Source organism: Amia ocellicauda, chromosome 2, assembly GCF_036373705.1.
Source record: "Amia ocellicauda isolate fAmiCal2 chromosome 2, fAmiCal2.hap1, whole genome shotgun sequence".
In the NCBI taxonomy this organism is placed as follows: Eukaryota; Metazoa; Chordata; class Actinopteri; order Amiiformes; family Amiidae; genus Amia; species Amia ocellicauda.
The window spans coordinates 3,484,766-3,505,786 of record NC_089851.1 but is presented as its reverse complement, the minus strand read 5'-3'; the positions used below and the strand labels follow the sequence as shown (position 1 = coordinate 3,505,786).

The following is a 21,021-nucleotide window of genomic DNA, read 5'->3' as shown; positions in this document are numbered from 1 at the left end:
GTTTTTGAATGCTCCCAAATTGTCTCTTCAGCCACATCGCTGGGGAGTTTGTTCAGATTGTGATGCCTCTCTGTGTGAAGAAGTGTCTCCTGTTTTCTGTCTTGAATGCCTTGAAGCCCAATTTCCATTTGTGTCCCCGGGTGCTTGTGTCCCTGCTGATCTGGAAAAGCTCCTCTGGTTTGATGTGGTCGATGCCTTTCATGATTTCGAAGACTTGAATCAAGTCCCCTCGTAGTCTCCTCTGTTCCAGGGTGAAAAGGTTCAGGTCCCTCAGTCTCTCAGTAGGACATTCCCTTCAGACCTGAAAAAAGTCTGGTTGCTAGACACTTCCAGAAGCTTAAAGTTTCCTAGAAGCTTCCAGTACAGGGTCACAGTGACACCTGAAACACTTACTGAAACATAACATGTAATTAAAAAGTGAATTGTTAATGTCAGTGCTTAGTAACAAGTGTTAATGAGTAACTGTTAGAATTGTATATTGTACAGGTGTGGTGAATGCCATGTGAATGTAAACTTGAACCATTTAACAGGGCTGGGACAAGATCCAATGAACTGAGTAGCTGTTGTTACAGCACCTCTCTTACTCATCTGGGACTCGCTGCAGTCAGTTTCTCTGGCTGGACTTCCTTCTCTGCCTTAATGATACTGAGATCTTTCTACCCATCCGACTGCTCTGCTTTGTCTGGAAATTCACTTGTCCTTCCTCTGAGTGCAACAGAATTGAATTCAATGAACATCCTGTCCTAGAAGTTTCCTAAGTGTTGTCAAAAGCGACACCAAGTGGTGTTTAAAGGGAGTAAGAACTGCCTCGCTGCATTTATCATTCTCGTGTGCAGGAACATCTTCCCATTTGCTGTACACACTGGGAAGAGGTGGGCTGCATTCTGCATCATCCTCACAATTACTTGTTTTTTAATTTTGTTAACAGTCATTTATGCATGAAATCTTCAAAATCAGTGCATTATAGTTATATCGTTATTGCGTTAGAGATGGCACATAAGGTTTTGAATGTGTATTTTTTATTTGTATGTATGTTTGTTCTCACCAGTAGCATAAACTGCAAAGCCTTTACAGGTCTTAGGCCTAACTTAAATACAGTTTTTTATATGGTTTGTTTATTATTGATTATTATATTTTGCATTATATCTGTTTCCAAATTATTGTCTTGCAGGTATGTTGATCCCAAATTATTTTTATTTAAAATGTAAATTTTGTATTGTTGTGTTTAAGAAATAATATAAGAAATAAAGAATGAAATATTCTGTCAATAGGTGTATAAAATGCAAATTAAGGATTTTATATTTTGATATGTAATTGTAACCCACATTAGATTTGCAAGTGTGACAACCACAGTTTAATGCACCTCCACATGTCCCCACCAGAGGTCGCCATCACCCTCTCCATATCAGTCACCCCTCCCATCACCAAGCAGTCAACTTATGCCTTGTGCAAACCTTTGTATCCTCGACCTCTGGCTTTACCGCTCAACCACGACCTTGGACTTACTTTGATTACGTGTTTTGTGGGAACCACAGTAATGTTGGCCAAGTTAATGGTCTCCGTTAGGCATAGTGATGGACACTAGACAGTGCGCACCCCCCCCCCCCCACCCCCCACTATGATGTATTATTTTTATTCTGATGTATTATTGTTACAGTACCAAAGCTTCAGTTGAAGCAACCCTTCGGATTCCCCAGTGAATCAGGCACCCCAGTTAGCGCTTCCAGTAACAGATGAGGCTTTTCAACAGGAGACAGGCCCGGGAAGTAAAGTCACTGACACAATGTCTGTTCGTTTATCTTCGTTTATTGAAAGTTTCATACAGCCTTTTATACATCTACAAGCAATATTTCAAAGGAGGTTTGGGGCAGTCCCGAACCTGGATGATATTTTCTTGGCATATGTCCCGGGGCAGTTCCGAGACACAGGAAGCAATAATTGATAAGGTATTCTTTCTAATTGGGGAAACAATATTTCATCCAGACATGGAAGCGCTGGTACCAAGGACACAGCACACACTATACTGATAAGAACATGTTATATAGTTTTGGTTCGTTAACTAAAGAATGTCCACAGCAGTAAATTATCTCTATCTGCCACACAGATAAGTCTGAGCAGAGAAATAAGAACAAAGAAACCCTTTTAAGAGCAAGTTTTAACTAGTATCTTACTGGAAAGCAATTTTTACCCCAACAATTATTTTATTGTTTTGACTTTGTTGAGTCATAATCTGATATATGTTCATTGTGGGAGCTCTGGCATTCTTTCATCTAGGTGTGGGGAGGTGTTCTCCTGACATTTGTCTTTTTAAATTGTGTGTGTCCTGTGGGTGCTACTACTCTCATTTGTATACAAGTATTGCCAAAGCATGTGATGTGATTTATACATATAAACAGGAAATCATATTTATGGATAATAAAGTAAAAAAAAAAAAATACTTAGATTAAACATCATTTAAATTATTAAATGAATACATAAAAAGAAAATCATTGATAATAGTATGATTAGGTAAATTTCAGTAAATAAAAGTAATCTGTATCATAGTAAATAATAGTAATATATAGAGAAAGACCTGTGAAAGGGGCCGGTCTGAAGGTGAAGGGATTTCATGAGAGAACCTCTCAAAGCTGCAGTCAGTTTGTGTCGTGATCTTCATGCTGCATAAACTGGGAGAAAGACCTCAGAGCATTTGTCTGCTACAGCTCCTGTGTGATGCCACTGCAAGCCCATTTCTCAAGCAATATGATCTGGAGGAAGGTTCACAACTTACAAATTACTGATACATTTTTAATTACACCCGTGTCACCTTCAATCAGTTATTCCTAATCAATTGTTTTGACAGTTGAAATCAGCTCCTGTAGTATTAGGGGTGCATTGAGACTGAATGAGTGCATTGAATGAAAATGATAAGAAGGGCAAATCCAAGAAGAAATAAAACTGCCTTTATAAACAAGAGATCTTTCTCAGTTTTTACTCAAAAGTGTATATTTGTGCATGTTGTATTATTTTTGTTCAGTTTATGCCTTTTCTTTACAGCCATTTAAAATTAACTGTTGAAAAACAAAATGGTCTACTTTTCAGGTTTAGATAGTAATATTGATTCATTTGGAAATGTGCCCAAGTTGAACTCAATGGATATGCAATACAGTTAAAAATACTGCATTTTACTGATAAAAGGAAACTTATACAGTAGTTCAAAATAACAGTGTTTATAAAAAACACGTCGTGTCCATACCATGTTCTTGTTTTTAATAACATTGTATACTGCATAAAGAAGTACTGTTCAGTCGGTATTTTTCCACTAACCAAAAATATATTCTGCTGTACTAGCAAAAATCCCAAATTACAATAACAAGTTGTCTAAGTAGGGCAAAGGGGACATATGTTGCAATATCTAAACTATGTACACGATCTTGTATGAATACCGTCTGCCTAGATACCATCCTCCAATGCAGGATGACACCCCAGATGTTTAAGACCATTGGAGTGAATTTGCCATAGAGGAAGCATAACCAGATTGTATAAATATAACTTGCTTCCTGTAAAACTTTGAGAATATCAGGGAACTTCCCCTGATGCTCTACTGTTCGAAAACGTTTACCCTTTATTAATAAAAATAGCCAAAATGGTCTCCCCTAAAGTAATACTAATCTAGATGAGAGATGATTACAAATAATGTCTAAGGATATAGAAGCAAAATAAATATTGAATTCACTCATAGTAACAAATTTTCATGCCATATATTGAAATTGCAACAGAAAATCCTGAGTTATTTTAATAGGGGATTATTTTTTAAAATCTTATCTGCTTATTAAAACAGTGTCAAATTGCTCTTTGTCTGTCAATAGCTCTTGCTGAATTACAAATGAGCATTGACGTGTTTAAAATGCATATATATATATATATATATATATATGCAATGAGGCATCATTTGAAATGTTATACAATATTAATTTTCAGATCAGCCAAATACACACCTTAAAACATATTAAAAGCTTTCTGAAAATCTAAGTATATCATATCATATGCTTTCACACGATCTACAGCTGCAGTTGCATGTTAAAAAAAAATTAGTAAGTTAGTAAGACATGATCTGCCTCGTCTAAACCCATGTTGACTATCTCCAAGAATATGGTTTTCATTGAGATGCTCCTCTATTTTCTGTCTAATCATTTTTTCCAACATTTTACAGGTGATGCAGGTGAGACTGATTGGTCTGTAATTTCCTGGCTCAGTTTTGTCCCCTTTCTTGTGGATTGGTTTGACATTTGCTGTCTTCCAGTCACTGGGCACATCCCCTGTTCTAAGTGTCATTTGGAATAATCGAGTTAGCGGCCTATAAATAATTTCCCTCATTTCTTTAAGTACTGTTGGAAATATCCCATCTGGCCCAGGTGATTTGTTTGTTTTTAATTCTGCTAGTCCCTTTAGTACCTCCTCCTCATTCATCCTGATCTCTCTTATGGTTTGACTGGACTGATTGTCAACCTGTGGCATGTCATCTGTCTTTTCTTTTGTAAAAACCTCTGTGAAATACTCATTTAGAATATTTGCCACATCTTGTTCGTTTTCCAAGATACCTCCATTTTTGCCCTTTATCTGTTTCACCTCCTCCTTTATTGACCGCTTGCTGTTGTAATATTGAAAAAAGCTCTTTGCATTAGTTTTAGCTCCAAGAACAATGTTTCTTTCTATTTCCCTCTTTGCTTTCCTGATCCCTTTCTTAAGATCTCTTTGCAGCTCAACATATTCTATATATTTTGTTTCGTCACCATCCTTTTTGTATGCGCTATACAACATTTTCTTCCTCTTTATATTTTTTTGCATACCTCTATTAAACCAGTGTTTTTTGTTCCTCAATTTGCTAAGTTTTGGTACAAATTTCTCCTGAGCCTCAAGTAGTATATTCTTAAAATATACCCATCCATTTTCAACTGAATCTGTATCCAGTGTGCTCCAGTCTAACTCTTCTAAGTGCCACCTCATACCTTCAGGGTTTGCTTTTCTAAAATTGTAGACCAATATAGTACAATACATGTGATTTTCCTCACAGATTCCTGCTAGAAGAGACACACACTTTTACACACTTATTCTTCATAGTTTAAGACCGTTATCTCTGATTTTCACCACTCACCATTATCTCGAAGGCTGTTTACTTGTTTTAGGCATTTCAACTACCTTTTACTCCAGACCTCATAAATTCTTACACCTCAAATCCCTCAGCAGACCTCCACACTCTAAAGATGGACAGCCATTCTCTTAAAAATCAAGAAGATAATTATTCTATATTTTGTTCTTAACAAACCTAGACTAAGACACAGGATATATCCCATGTTAAATCCATGGTTATTTCATTTAGTTGTTTCAAAGGAAAATGGACACTGTCACAAATGGCTGATGGCAAAAGAATAACTGAACAAGAGGCAATTAAAGAAAGACTGCAGTGAACATTGTGTGATGTAAAGTGTAAAGTGAGAAACTCCTGCAAATGTGTCTCTTGAATGAATGTCTTTTACCTGGGAGTTGAGAGAGGAGCGGCAGCAGGAAGAGGAGCAGAGCAGCAGCCGTTCCTGTCAGGACAGCAGGTCCGCAGAGAGGCTGTGAGTCGCTGCCCTGGAGAGACAGCAGTGGGTCTCAGTGTCACCAGATCCTCTACCGCAGAGTTAATAACAGCCAAAAGAGGAACTGGTTTGAGCTGTGTGTAAAACAGCTGGTCCCTCAGGGTCACAGTGCAGCAGGTTTTTAATTCTGTGGTTGATATAGTGGCTGATAATGTTCCTGTGGATTGAAACTTATGACCCTCAGACCAACACACTGGTGTGTCATGTCAATAAACTGTAATGGCAGCCATGGCATACGGAAAACAAAACATGACAATTAAAGAATGACAATCAGTCAGATTCTCTCTTTCTGCAGATTGGTGACACGCATGTAAAGATTTCCACTGGGTTGATTACCTTACTTGTTGAGAGTGTTAATTGCTTCATGCTGTCTGTATGGCCTGTATCACAGAGGGATTTAACCACATTAAGGTGATGGAGACAACACATTGACTTTTAAAACAAACCCAGAGTTTCCAAAGAATATGGTCATATGCTGGCTAAACTGTAAAATGTAATCTGTGTACGTGCCTGATGGCAAGGCAATAATGGCTGACAGAAATTAACGAGAAACATTCACAGTCATTATTAAAATGAAGGATGTCATCCAAAATATCTCCAACCAGTTCTCCCTTCAATACCGGTTCAGAATGGATGACATTTGGATGACATTTTGAAAAAGGATTACAAAGGAAACCCTTGGAACCTGGACATTGCGAAAGGAGAAGGAGACTTCATTGCTGGAGATGACAGAAGTCTACAGAGCGTTAAGTATTCTGCCTTCTTTCTTGGAAAAACAGAATAGTTAAAGGAAAGAAGCATACACAAAGTAGATATCCAAAGAGTTTCAAAGATGTAATATTTACATATTCTTGTAATATTCTTGCTGTTTACCTTGTGGAGAAGGATCCCTGTGCTGGGGTGTAGAAACTGATATCTGCTTCAGCTCTCTACAGTCTCTGAGTTGCGGATTTGGGTCTGTGGCATAAAAGGAGAGATGGCAAACAATCATGCTTGGGTTTGTGCAATCTGAGATTTGAAATTAATACTTACATCCTCTAAGAGGAAGGGGGATTCATCCTGCGTTATTGCACTTCCCTGTGAATGGAAAAAGAGATTGTAAAATTACTGGTAGCTGCTATTTGAATTGTAGATAAGGAAATTGGGTTTTATTAATTCTTAGTTAGTTCCTTCTAATTTCTTTTGTGTTATTTTTGTGTAGAGGTTTTAGTAGTTTTAGCACCATGTTTTATTAAATGTGATTTTAGACTAGGTTTTATATATGACTATACCAATTTCTTCATGGTTATGATGTTGAAGTGTTCATGTCCTGTCCTAGCTAATTAAAAAATGTTACTTTTTGAAAACTTGTCTTCTGTGTGGTGATGTTCTGGGGTCCAGTTGAGCCTGCCCGGGGAGAGAAGTGGGTGTACTAAAGAGGTGGCGTAGTCGCGTAGCATGTCATCCCTAAGCACCCCGTAGGCTGTGACTTATTCTGGCTGTTACCTTTGCTGCAGCCCTAGATCTACACTGGCTCTCAAAAGTATTCACCCCCTTGGACTTTTCCACTTTTCATTGTTACAACATTAAATCAGAATCGATTTAATCAGGAGTTTTTGCCACTGATCAACACAGAAAATGTCCATAATGTCAAATTGAAAAACATAATCTGCAAATTGTTTTAAATTACAAATACCACTCCGGAGCTGTAGCCAGCAAACCCGGAGCATTGCCAACCCCACTCTGGGGCTGATTATTGATTAGGTTCACTGCTTATTTTATATCCTTATAGTGCCAGATACACTAATGAAACAGTCAAACATGACAGTTTGGGCTTCACCTGTGGACCCCAAAGGGGGCCTTGGCGGCCCTCATACCCCTGGACTAGGTTGTAGTACCTCCTCTTTCTCTTCAGATGTTCAGCCTTGCCCTTTATATTGAGAATATGGGCACACTATCCCTATACCAGGATACCAGGTTAATGTAAAAACAAAGTAATAAAGGAGTTATCTTTCAAGTCGGAATCACTGCCCAAGGGGGAGGGGTTTCTGCGCACTTCCACAGGAACCTGATCGAAACGTCACTCTATCAAAGCTGCCATTGGCCCCTGCGCACTTCACTCAGAACAGGTCCCTTCCCACTTCCTGTTCTATAAAACGTGATGTCAGCACAGGTTCGTCCTTTTGCCTTTTCGCTTGACTCAGGAACGTAAGCTTTGTGTGTCTGTGTTTGTAATAAACATTCAAACTGCATATTTCGGCTGGCTGGCTCACTTCATAATGTTGTTCACCACCGTTTTCGGTACACATCGTCTCCGTCTTGTATGTGTTTAGTTATTATTGATAGCTAATCCTGATTCTGTCCCGTCCGCGCACCCGAGGTCCGGCTGCGCTTTCGGTTTCAGTTTTGTTCACAAGAAGAGCCTTTTAAAAATAATAGTCGTGTTTATATAGTGCTATATATATTCCGACTGCTTGCTGTGTTGTTGTTTTTTTGTCCACAGGGCTTTTTCCTCCACAGCAGGAGCCGCGGTGTGTCGTAAGAGATCTCGCCCGCGTGAGGCACTCCTCCGCTGGCTTGTGCCTGCACTACAGCCCACCTACGGGCCTACGCGGTGCTTGTATCCAGCACCTGGTGCCTGGTATACACAGTGTTCAGTCCGGCAACAGCAAGGTTGCGTTTGGTTGGTGTCGCAGCGCTCCCGTGTATATACAGTGAGGGAAAAAAGTTGCTGATTTTGTACGTTTGCCAACTGACAAAGAAATGATCAGTCTATAATTTTAATGGTAGGTGTATTTTAACAGTGAGAGACAGAAAAACAACAAAAAAATCCAGAAAAATGCATTTCAAAAAAGTTATAAATAGATTTGCATGTTAATGAGGGAAATAAGTATTTGATCCCCTGTCAATCAGCAATATTTCTGGCTCCCAGGTGTCTTTTATACAGGTAATGAGCTGAGATTAGGAGCACTCTCTTAAAGGGAAGAGATGCTCTCGCGCACCCTCCAGGAGAGGGAGCAGTCCCTGCAGCTGGCCCGAGTGTACCCGGTGTCACCTCAGGCTCAGCAACACAGGTCGTCTGCGGCAGCTCGCCGGCGAGGAGGACCTCCGACCGCGGCTCCCAGGCCACAGGCCGGATCTCCGCCAGCGTCTCACTGGCGCCCCCCCAGGCTCGCCGCCCTGGCCCCCTGCAGCCCACGGCAGCTCGTGGTAGGAGGGGACCCAGCCCAACCCCGCCTCCTCCACCACCTGAGCCCCGCCCCTGAGGCGTTCCAGCAGCCTCTGGCACACCTTTTGACTGGCTGGTTTGTTCTCACTCGACGGAGCAGGTTCGGATTCACACGGACCTGATTTTAGGCCGCCTCTCTGAATTGGGCCTTCGGGTCAATCGAGAGAAGAGCCGCCTGACGCCAACTCAGCAGGCACAGTTCCTCGGACTGCGCCTTGATTCCGTTGCCATGCTCGCCACGCTGGCACCAGAGAGAATTGCCTCAATTCACACGTGTCTCTCCCTCTTCCGACTGAGAGCTTGTGTGAGGGTGTCCCTTTGCCAGAGGCTGCTGGGCCTCCTAGTGGCCTGCGGGACAGACATCTGCTGGTCCGGATGGACAACACAGCGGTGGTTGCCTATATCAACAGGCAAGGAAGTCTCAGGTTGTGCAGACTGTACTGTACCACGGTTCCGGTCCATCAGAGCAGTTCACCTCCCAGGCCTGTCCAACATGGCGGCGGACTTCCTCTCTCGGGGAGGTGGCCTCGCAGATTCTGGTTCGCAGACCTGATCGCCCTCCTCCACGGAGGCATCATTTGAAATGTTATACAATATTAATTTTCAGATCAGCCAAATACACACCTTAAAACATATTAAAAGCTTTCTGAAAATCTAAGTATATCATATCATATGCTTTCACACGATCTACAGCTGCAGTTGCATGTTAAAAAAAAATTAGTAAGTTAGTAAGACATGATCTGCCTCGTCTAAACCCATGTTGACTATCTCCAAGAATATGGTTTTCATTGAGATGCTCCTCTATTTTCTGTCTAATCATTTTTTCCAACATTTTACAGGTGATGCAGGTGAGACTGATTGGTCTGTAATTTCCTGGCTCAGTTTTGTCCCCTTTCTTGTGGATTGGTTTGACATTTGCTGTCTTCCAGTCACTGGGCACATCCCCTGTTCTAAGTGTCATTTGGAATAATCGAGTTAGCGGCCTATAAATAATTTCCCTCATTTCTTTAAGTACTGTTGGAAATATCCCATCTGGCCCAGGTGATTTGTTTGTTTTTAATTCTGCTAGTCCCTTTAGTACCTCCTCCTCATTCATCCTGATCTCTCTTATGGTTTGACTGGACTGATTGTCAACCTGTGGCATGTCATCTGTCTTTTCTTTTGTAAAAACCTCTGTGAAATACTCATTTAGAATATTTGCCACATCTTGTTCGTTTTCCAAGATACCTCCATTTTTGCCCTTTATCTGTTTCACCTCCTCCTTTATTGACCGCTTGCTGTTGTAATATTGAAAAAAGCTCTTTGCATTAGTTTTAGCTCCAAGAACAATGTTTCTTTCTATTTCCCTCTTTGCTTTCCTGATCCCTTTCTTAAGATCTCTTTGCAGCTCAACATATTCTATATATTTTGTTTCGTCACCATCCTTTTTGTATGCGCTATACAACATTTTCTTCCTCTTTATATTTTTTTGCATACCTCTATTAAACCAGTGTTTTTTGTTCCTCAATTTGCTAAGTTTTGGTACAAATTTCTCCTGAGCCTCAAGTAGTATATTCTTAAAATATACCCATCCATTTTCAACTGAATCTGTATCCAGTGTGCTCCAGTCTAACTCTTCTAAGTGCCACCTCATACCTTCAGGGTTTGCTTTTCTAAAATTGTAGACCAATATAGTACAATACATGTGATTTTCCTCACAGATTCCTGCTAGAAGAGACACACACTTTTACACACTTATTCTTCATAGTTTAAGACCGTTATCTCTGATTTTCACCACTCACCATTATCTCGAAGGCTGTTTACTTGTTTTAGGCATTTCAACTACCTTTTACTCCAGACCTCATAAATTCTTACACCTCAAATCCCTCAGCAGACCTCCACACTCTAAAGATGGACAGCCATTCTCTTAAAAATCAAGAAGATAATTATTCTATATTTTGTTCTTAACAAACCTAGACTAAGACACAGGATATATCCCATGTTAAATCCATGGTTATTTCATTTAGTTGTTTCAAAGGAAAATGGACACTGTCACAAATGGCTGATGGCAAAAGAATAACTGAACAAGAGGCAATTAAAGAAAGACTGCAGTGAACATTGTGTGATGTAAAGTGTAAAGTGAGAAACTCCTGCAAATGTGTCTCTTGAATGAATGTCTTTTACCTGGGAGTTGAGAGAGGAGCGGCAGCAGGAAGAGGAGCAGAGCAGCAGCCGTTCCTGTCAGGACAGCAGGTCCGCAGAGAGGCTGTGAGTCGCTGCCCTGGAGAGACAGCAGTGGGTCTCAGTGTCACCAGATCCTCTACCGCAGAGTTAATAACAGCCAAAAGAGGAACTGGTTTGAGCTGTGTGTAAAACAGCTGGTCCCTCAGGGTCACAGTGCAGCAGGTTTTTAATTCTGTGGTTGATATAGTGGCTGATAATGTTCCTGTGGATTGAAACTTATGACCCTCAGACCAACACACTGGTGTGTCATGTCAATAAACTGTAATGGCAGCCATGGCATACGGAAAACAAAACATGACAATTAAAGAATGACAATCAGTCAGATTCTCTCTTTCTGCAGATTGGTGACACGCATGTAAAGATTTCCACTGGGTTGATTACCTTACTTGTTGAGAGTGTTAATTGCTTCATGCTGTCTGTATGGCCTGTATCACAGAGGGATTTAACCACATTAAGGTGATGGAGACAACACATTGACTTTTAAAACAAACCCAGAGTTTCCAAAGAATATGGTCATATGCTGGCTAAACTGTAAAATGTAATCTGTGTACGTGCCTGATGGCAAGGCAATAATGGCTGACAGAAATTAACGAGAAACATTCACAGTCATTATTAAAATGAAGGATGTCATCCAAAATATCTCCAACCAGTTCTCCCTTCAATACCGGTTCAGAATGGATGACATTTGGATGACATTTTGAAAAAGGATTACAAAGGAAACCCTTGGAACCTGGACATTGCGAAAGGAGAAGGAGACTTCATTGCTGGAGATGACAGAAGTCTACAGAGCGTTAAGTATTCTGCCTTCTTTCTTGGAAAAACAGAATAGTTAAAGGAAAGAAGCATACACAAAGTAGATATCCAAAGAGTTTCAAAGATGTAATATTTACATATTCTTGTAATATTCTTGCTGTTTACCTTGTGGAGAAGGATCCCTGTGCTGGGGTGTAGAAACTGATATCTGCTTCAGCTCTCTACAGTCTCTGAGTTGCGGATTTGGGTCTGTGGCATAAAAGGAGAGATGGCAAACAATCATGCTTGGGTTTGTGCAATCTGAGATTTGAAATTAATACTTACATCCTCTAAGAGGAAGGGGGATTCATCCTGCGTTATTGCACTTCCCTGTGAATGGAAAAAGAGATTGTAAAATTACTGGTAGCTGCTATTTGAATTGTAGATAAGGAAATTGGGTTTTATTAATTCTTAGTTAGTTCCTTCTAATTTCTTTTGTGTTATTTTTGTGTAGAGGTTTTAGTAGTTTTAGCACCATGTTTTATTAAATGTGATTTTAGACTAGGTTTTATATATGACTATACCAATTTCTTCATGGTTATGATGTTGAAGTGTTCATGTCCTGTCCTAGCTAATTAAAAAATGTTACTTTTTGAAAACTTGTCTTCTGTGTGGTGATGTTCTGGGGTCCAGTTGAGCCTGCCCGGGGAGAGAAGTGGGTGTACTAAAGAGGTGGCGTAGTCGCGTAGCATGTCATCCCTAAGCACCCCGTAGGCTGTGACTTATTCTGGCTGTTACCTTTGCTGCAGCCCTAGATCTACACTGGCTCTCAAAAGTATTCACCCCCTTGGACTTTTCCACTTTTCATTGTTACAACATTAAATCAGAATCGATTTAATCAGGAGTTTTTGCCACTGATCAACACAGAAAATGTCCATAATGTCAAATTGAAAAACATAATCTGCAAATTGTTTTAAATTACAAATACCACTCCGGAGCTGTAGCCAGCAAACCCGGAGCATTGCCAACCCCACTCTGGGGCTGATTATTGATTAGGTTCACTGCTTATTTTATATCCTTATAGTGCCAGATACACTAATGAAACAGTCAAACATGACAGTTTGGGCTTCACCTGTGGACCCCAAAGGGGGCCTTGGCGGCCCTCATACCCCTGGACTAGGTTGTAGTACCTCCTCTTTCTCTTCAGATGTTCAGCCTTGCCCTTTATATTGAGAATATGGGCACACTATCCCTATACCAGGATACCAGGTTAATGTAAAAACAAAGTAATAAAGGAGTTATCTTTCAAGTCGGAATCACTGCCCAAGGGGGAGGGGTTTCTGCGCACTTCCACAGGAACCTGATCGAAACGTCACTCTATCAAAGCTGCCATTGGCCCCTGCGCACTTCACTCAGAACAGGTCCCTTCCCACTTCCTGTTCTATAAAACGTGATGTCAGCACAGGTTCGTCCTTTTGCCTTTTCGCTTGACTCAGGAACGTAAGCTTTGTGTGTCTGTGTTTGTAATAAACATTCAAACTGCATATTTCGGCTGGCTGGCTCACTTCATAATGTTGTTCACCACCGTTTTCGGTACACATCGTCTCCGTCTTGTATGTGTTTAGTTATTATTGATAGCTAATCCTGATTCTGTCCCGTCCGCGCACCCGAGGTCCGGCTGCGCTTTCGGTTTCAGTTTTGTTCACAAGAAGAGCCTTTTAAAAATAATAGTCGTGTTTATATAGTGCTATATATATTCCGACTGCTTGCTGTGTTGTTGTTTTTTTGTCCACAGGGCTTTTTCCTCCACAGCAGGAGCCGCGGTGTGTCGTAAGAGATCTCGCCCGCGTGAGGCACTCCTCCGCTGGCTTGTGCCTGCACTACAGCCCACCTACGGGCCTACGCGGTGCTTGTATCCAGCACCTGGTGCCTGGTATACACAGTGTTCAGTCCGGCAACAGCAAGGTTGCGTTTGGTTGGTGTCGCAGCGCTCCCGTGTATATACAGTGAGGGAAAAAAGTTGCTGATTTTGTACGTTTGCCAACTGACAAAGAAATGATCAGTCTATAATTTTAATGGTAGGTGTATTTTAACAGTGAGAGACAGAAAAACAACAAAAAAATCCAGAAAAATGCATTTCAAAAAAGTTATAAATAGATTTGCATGTTAATGAGGGAAATAAGTATTTGATCCCCTGTCAATCAGCAATATTTCTGGCTCCCAGGTGTCTTTTATACAGGTAATGAGCTGAGATTAGGAGCACTCTCTTAAAGGGAAGAGATGCTCTCGCGCACCCTCCAGGAGAGGGAGCAGTCCCTGCAGCTGGCCCGAGTGTACCCGGTGTCACCTCAGGCTCAGCAACACAGGTCGTCTGCGGCAGCTCGCCGGCGAGGAGGACCTCCGACCGCGGCTCCCAGGCCACAGGCCGGATCTCCGCCAGCGTCTCACTGGCGCCCCCCCAGGCTCGCCGCCCTGGCCCCCTGCAGCCCACGGCAGCTCGTGGTAGGAGGGGACCCAGCCCAACCCCGCCTCCTCCACCACCTGAGCCCCGCCCCTGAGGCGTTCCAGCAGCCTCTGGCACACCTTTTGACTGGCTGGTTTGTTCTCACTCGACGGAGCAGGTTCGGATTCACACGGACCTGATTTTAGGCCGCCTCTCTGAATTGGGCCTTCGGGTCAATCGAGAGAAGAGCCGCCTGACGCCAACTCAGCAGGCACAGTTCCTCGGACTGCGCCTTGATTCCGTTGCCATGCTCGCCACGCTGGCACCAGAGAGAATTGCCTCAATTCACACGTGTCTCTCCCTCTTCCGACTGAGAGCTTGTGTGAGGGTGTCCCTTTGCCAGAGGCTGCTGGGCCTCCTAGTGGCCTGCGGGACAGACATCTGCTGGTCCGGATGGACAACACAGCGGTGGTTGCCTATATCAACAGGCAAGGAAGTCTCAGGTTGTGCAGACTGTACTGTACCACGGTTCCGGTCCATCAGAGCAGTTCACCTCCCAGGCCTGTCCAACATGGCGGCGGACTTCCTCTCTCGGGGAGGTGGCCTCGCAGATTCTGGTTCGCAGACCTGATCGCCCTCCTCCACGGAGGCATCATTTGAAATGTTATACAATATTAATTTTCAGATCAGCCAAATACACACCTTAAAACATATTAAAAGCTTTCTGAAAATCTAAGTATATCATATCATATGCTTTCACACGATCTACAGCTGCAGTTGCATGTTAAAAAAAAATTAGTAAGTTAGTAAGACATGATCTGCCTCGTCTAAACCCATGTTGACTATCTCCAAGAATATGGTTTTCATTGAGATGCTCCTCTATTTTCTGTCTAATCATTTTTTCCAACATTTTACAGGTGATGCAGGTGAGACTGATTGGTCTGTAATTTCCTGGCTCAGTTTTGTCCCCTTTCTTGTGGATTGGTTTGACATTTGCTGTCTTCCAGTCACTGGGCACATCCCCTGTTCTAAGTGTCATTTGGAATAATCGAGTTAGCGGCCTATAAATAATTTCCCTCATTTCTTTAAGTACTGTTGGAAATATCCCATCTGGCCCAGGTGATTTGTTTGTTTTTAATTCTGCTAGTCCCTTTAGTACCTCCTCCTCATTCATCCTGATCTCTCTTATGGTTTGACTGGACTGATTGTCAACCTGTGGCATGTCATCTGTCTTTTCTTTTGTAAAAACCTCTGTGAAATACTCATTTAGAATATTTGCCACATCTTGTTCGTTTTCCAAGATACCTCCATTTTTGCCCTTTATCTGTTTCACCTCCTCCTTTATTGACCGCTTGCTGTTGTAATATTGAAAAAAGCTCTTTGCATTAGTTTTAGCTCCAAGAACAATGTTTCTTTCTATTTCCCTCTTTGCTTTCCTGATCCCTTTCTTAAGATCTCTTTGCAGCTCAACATATTCTATATATTTTGTTTCGTCACCATCCTTTTTGTATGCGCTATACAACATTTTCTTCCTCTTTATATTTTTTTGCATACCTCTATTAAACCAGTGTTTTTTGTTCCTCAATTTGCTAAGTTTTGGTACAAATTTCTCCTGAGCCTCAAGTAGTATATTCTTAAAATATACCCATCCATTTTCAACTGAATCTGTATCCAGTGTGCTCCAGTCTAACTCTTCTAAGTGCCACCTCATACCTTCAGGGTTTGCTTTTCTAAAATTGTAGACCAATATAGTACAATACATGTGATTTTCCTCACAGATTCCTGCTAGAAGAGACACACACTTTTACACACTTATTCTTCATAGTTTAAGACCGTTATCTCTGATTTTCACCACTCACCATTATCTCGAAGGCTGTTTACTTGTTTTAGGCATTTCAACTACCTTTTACTCCAGACCTCATAAATTCTTACACCTCAAATCCCTCAGCAGACCTCCACACTCTAAAGATGGACAGCCATTCTCTTAAAAATCAAGAAGATAATTATTCTATATTTTGTTCTTAACAAACCTAGACTAAGACACAGGATATATCCCATGTTAAATCCATGGTTATTTCATTTAGTTGTTTCAAAGGAAAATGGACACTGTCACAAATGGCTGATGGCAAAAGAATAACTGAACAAGAGGCAATTAAAGAAAGACTGCAGTGAACATTGTGTGATGTAAAGTGTAAAGTGAGAAACTCCTGCAAATGTGTCTCTTGAATGAATGTCTTTTACCTGGGAGTTGAGAGAGGAGCGGCAGCAGGAAGAGGAGCAGAGCAGCAGCCGTTCCTGTCAGGACAGCAGGTCCGCAGAGAGGCTGTGAGTCGCTGCCCTGGAGAGACAGCAGTGGGTCTCAGTGTCACCAGATCCTCTACCGCAGAGTTAATAACAGCCAAAAGAGGAACTGGTTTGAGCTGTGTGTAAAACAGCTGGTCCCTCAGGGTCACAGTGCAGCAGGTTTTTAATTCTGTGGTTGATATAGTGGCTGATAATGTTCCTGTGGATTGAAACTTATGACCCTCAGACCAACACACTGGTGTGTCATGTCAATAAACTGTAATGGCAGCCATGGCATACGGAAAACAAAACATGACAATTAAAGAATGACAATCAGTCAGATTCTCTCTTTCTGCAGATTGGTGACACGCATGTAAAGATTTCCACTGGGTTGATTACCTTACTTGTTGAGAGTGTTAATTGCTTCATGCTGTCTGTATGGCCTGTATCACAGAGGGATTTAACCACATTAAGGTGATGGAGACAACACATTGACTTTTAAAACAAACCCAGAGTTTCCAAAGAATATGGTCATATGCTGGCTAAACTGTAAAATGTAATCTGTGTACGTGCCTGATGGCAAGGCAATAATGGCTGACAGAAATTAACGAGAAACATTCACAGTCATTATTAAAATGAAGGATGTCATCCAAAATATCTCCAACCAGTTCTCCCTTCAATACCGGTTCAGAATGGATGACATTTGGATGACATTTTGAAAAAGGATTACAAAGGAAACCCTTGGAACCTGGACATTGCGAAAGGAGAAGGAGACTTCATTGCTGGAGATGACAGAAGTCTGCAGAGCGTTAAGTATTCTGCCTTCTTTCTTGGAAAAACAGAATAGTTAAAGGAAAGAAGCATACACAAAGTAGATATCCAAAGAGTTTCAAAGATGTAATATTTACATATTCTTGTAATATTCTTGCTGTTTACCTTGTGGAGAAGGATCCCTGTGCTGGGGTGTAGAAACTGATATCTGCTTCAGCTCTCTACAGTCTCTGAGTTGCGGATTTGGGTCTGTGGCATAAAAGGAGAGATGGCAAACAATCATGCTTGGGTTTGTGCAATCTGAGATTTGAAATTAATACTTACATCCTCTAAGAGGAAGGGGGATTCATCCTGCGTTATTGCACTTCCCTGTGAATGGAAAAAGAGATTGTAAAATTACTGGTAGCTGCTATTTGAATTGTAGATAAGGAAATTGGGTTTTATTAATTCTTAGTTAGTTCCTTCTAATTTCTTTTGTGTTATTTTTGTGTAGGGGTTTTAGTAGTTTTAGCACCATGTTTTATTAAATGTGATTTTAGACTAGGTTTTATATATGACTATACCAATTTCTTCATGGTTATGATGTTGAAGTGTTCATGTCCTGTCCTAGCTAATTAAAAAATGTTACTTTTTGAAAACTTGTCTTCTGTGTGGTGATGTTCTGGGGTCCAGTTGAGCCTGCCCGGGGAGAGAAGTGGGTGTACTAAAGAGGTGGCGTAGTCGCGTAGCATGTCATCCCTAAGCACCCCGTAGGCTGTGACTTATTCTGGCTGTTACCTTTGCTGCAGCCCTAGATCTACACTGGCTCTCAAAAGTATTCACCCCCTTGGACTTTTCCACTTTTCATTGTTACAACATTAAATCAGAATCGATTTAATCAGGAGTTTTTGCCACTGATCAACACAGAAAATGTCCATAATGTCAAATTGAAAAACATAATCTGCAAATTGTTTTAAATTACAAATACCACTCCGGAGCTGTAGCCAGCAAACCCGGAGCATTGCCAACCCCACTCTGGGGCTGATTATTGATTAGGTTCACTGCTTATTTTATATCCTTATAGTGCCAGATACACTAATGAAACAGTCAAACATGACAGTTTGGGCTTCACCTGTGGACCCCAAAGGGGGCCTTGGCGGCCCTCATACCCCTGGACTAGGTTGTAGTACCTCCTCTTTCTCTTCAGATGTTCAGCCTTGCCCTTTATATTGAGAATATGGGCACACTATCCCTATACCAGGATACCAGGTTAATGTAAAAACAAAGTAATAAAGGAGTTATCTTTCAAGTCGGAATCACTGCCCAAGGGGGAGGGGTTTCTGCGCACTTCCACAGGAACCTGATCGAAACGTCACTCTATCAAAGCTGCCATTGGCCCCTGCGCACTTCACTCAGAACAGGTCCCTTCCCACTTCCTGTTCTATAAAACGTGATGTCAGCACAGGTTCGTCCTTTTGCCTTTTCGCTTGACTCAGGAACGTAAGCTTTGTGTGTCTGTGTTTGTAATAAACATTCAAACTGCATATTTCGGCTGGCTGGCTCACTTCATAATGTTGTTCACCACCGTTTTCGGTACACATCGTCTCCGTCTTGTATGTGTTTAGTTATTATTGATAGCTAATCCTGATTCTGTCCCGTCCGCGCACCCGAGGTCCGGCTGCGCTTTCGGTTTCAGTTTTGTTCACAAGAAGAGCCTTTTAAAAATAATAGTCGTGTTTATATAGTGCTATATATATTCCGACTGCTTGCTGTGTTGTTGTTTTTTTGTCCACAGGGCTTTTTCCTCCACAGCAGGAGCCGCGGTGTGTCGTAAGAGATCTCGCCCGCGTGAGGCACTCCTCCGCTGGCTTGTGCCTGCACTACAGCCCACCTACGGGCCTACGCGGTGCTTGTATCCAGCACCTGGTGCCTGGTATACACAGTGTTCAGTCCGGCAACAGCAAGGTTGCGTTTGGTTGGTGTCGCAGCGCTCCCGTGTATATACAGTGAGGGAAAAAAGTTGCTGATTTTGTACGTTTGCCAACTGACAAAGAAATGATCAGTCTATAATTTTAATGGTAGGTGTATTTTAACAGTGAGAGACAGAAAAACAACAAAAAAATCCAGAAAAATGCATTTCAAAAAAGTTATAAATAGATTTGCATGTTAATGAGGGAAATAAGTATTTGATCCCCTGTCAATCAGCAATATTTCTGGCTCCCAGGTGTCTTTTATACAGGTAATGAGCTGAGATTAGGAGCACTCTCTTAAAGGGAAGAGATGCTCTCGCGCACCCTCCAGGAGAGGGAGCAGTCCCTGCAGCTGGCCCGAGTGTACCCGGTGTCACCTCAGGCTCAGCAACACAGGTCGTCTGCGGCAGCTCGCCGGCGAGGAGGACCTCCGACCGCGGCTCCCAGGCCACAGGCCGGATCTCCGCCAGCGTCTCACTGGCGCCCCCCCAGGCTCGCCGCCCTGGCCCCCTGCAGCCCACGGCAGCTCGTGGTAGGAGGGGACCCAGCCCAACCCCGCCTCCTCCACCACCTGAGCCCCGCCCCTGAGGCGTTCCAGCAGCCTCTGGCACACCTTTTGACTGGCTGGTTTGTTCTCACTCGACGGAGCAGGTTCGGATTCACACGGACCTGATTTTAGGCCGCCTCTCTGAATTGGGCCTTCGGGTCAATCGAGAGAAGAGCCGCCTGACGCCAACTCAGCAGGCACAGTTCCTCGGACTGCGCCTTGATTCCGTTGCCATGCTCGCCACGCTGGCACCAGAGAGAATTGCCTCAATTCACACGTGTCTCTCCCTCTTCCGACTGAGAGCTTGTGTGAGGGTGTCCCTTTGCCAGAGGCTGCTGGGCCTCCTAGTGGCCTGCGGGACAGACATCTGCTGGTCCGGATGGACAACACAGCGGTGGTTGCCTATATCAACAGGCAAGGAAGTCTCAGGTTGTGCAGACTGTACTGTACCACGGTTCCGGTCCATCAGAGCAGTTCACCTCCCAGGCCTGTCCAACATGGCGGCGGACTTCCACTCTCGGGGAGGTGGCCTCGCAGATTCTGGTTCGCAGACCTGATCGCCCTCCTCCACGGAGAGCATTGGCAGCTCCCAGTGAAAGCAGACTTGTTGTCCCAGGTGCAGGGCACGCATTGGCACCCCAATCCGGGCCTCCGAGCAATTGATTGCCTGGGGTCTGTCGGACACGGTAGTTGCCACTATTCAGTCGGCGAGAGCTCCCTCTACGAGGTCCCAGTATTCCTACCGCTGGCGGACGTTTAGCACCTGGTGCCAAGATGGCGGTCAAGACCCAATTAATTGCCCCATCGGGGTCATATTGCAATTTCTACAAGAGCTGTTGGACCAGGGCAAGTCCGCATCCATGCTCAAAGTGTATCTGGCAGCCATCTCAACATGTCATGTTCGGATTTATGGTGAGCCTCCTGGGTCTCATTTTCTGGCTGTGCAGTTTCTAAAGGGAGTTCGACGGCTACGGCCCCCATGAACCCTTTCACTGCCCACATGGCGCCTTGATGTAGTGCTGGACGCACTTTCCCAAGCCCCATTTGAGCCACTGAACTCAGCTGAGCTGAAGCTGGTGTCACTTAAGACTGCGTTTTTGCTGGCAATCACCTCTGCTAAACACGTGAGCGAGTTACATGCCCTGTCTTACACCCATTGTGTGTTCGTTTTGCTGGAGATGGCTCCAGGGTCACGCTACGGCCTAACCCTGCGTTCCTCCCGAAAGTGCTGTTTCCATTTCATG

The 21,021-nt window shown here is 42.8% G+C and overlaps 1 long non-coding RNA gene across 1 annotated transcript; it reads right to left on the bottom strand.

Annotated features, from left to right (window-relative positions):
* Nucleotides 1–1,788: 1,788 nt before the first annotated feature.
* Nucleotides 1,789–19,723, bottom strand: LOC136762736 (uncharacterized). The gene is made up of 7 exons (XR_010820883.1): nucleotides 17,447–19,723; nucleotides 16,469–16,565; nucleotides 11,971–12,054; nucleotides 10,993–11,089; nucleotides 6,495–6,578; nucleotides 5,517–5,613; nucleotides 1,789–2,747 (listed from the first exon to the last, which is right to left on the bottom strand). It is a non-coding gene; the product is annotated as an uncharacterized LOC136762736 (long non-coding RNA).
* Between the last annotated feature and the right edge of the window lie 1,298 nt (nucleotides 19,724–21,021).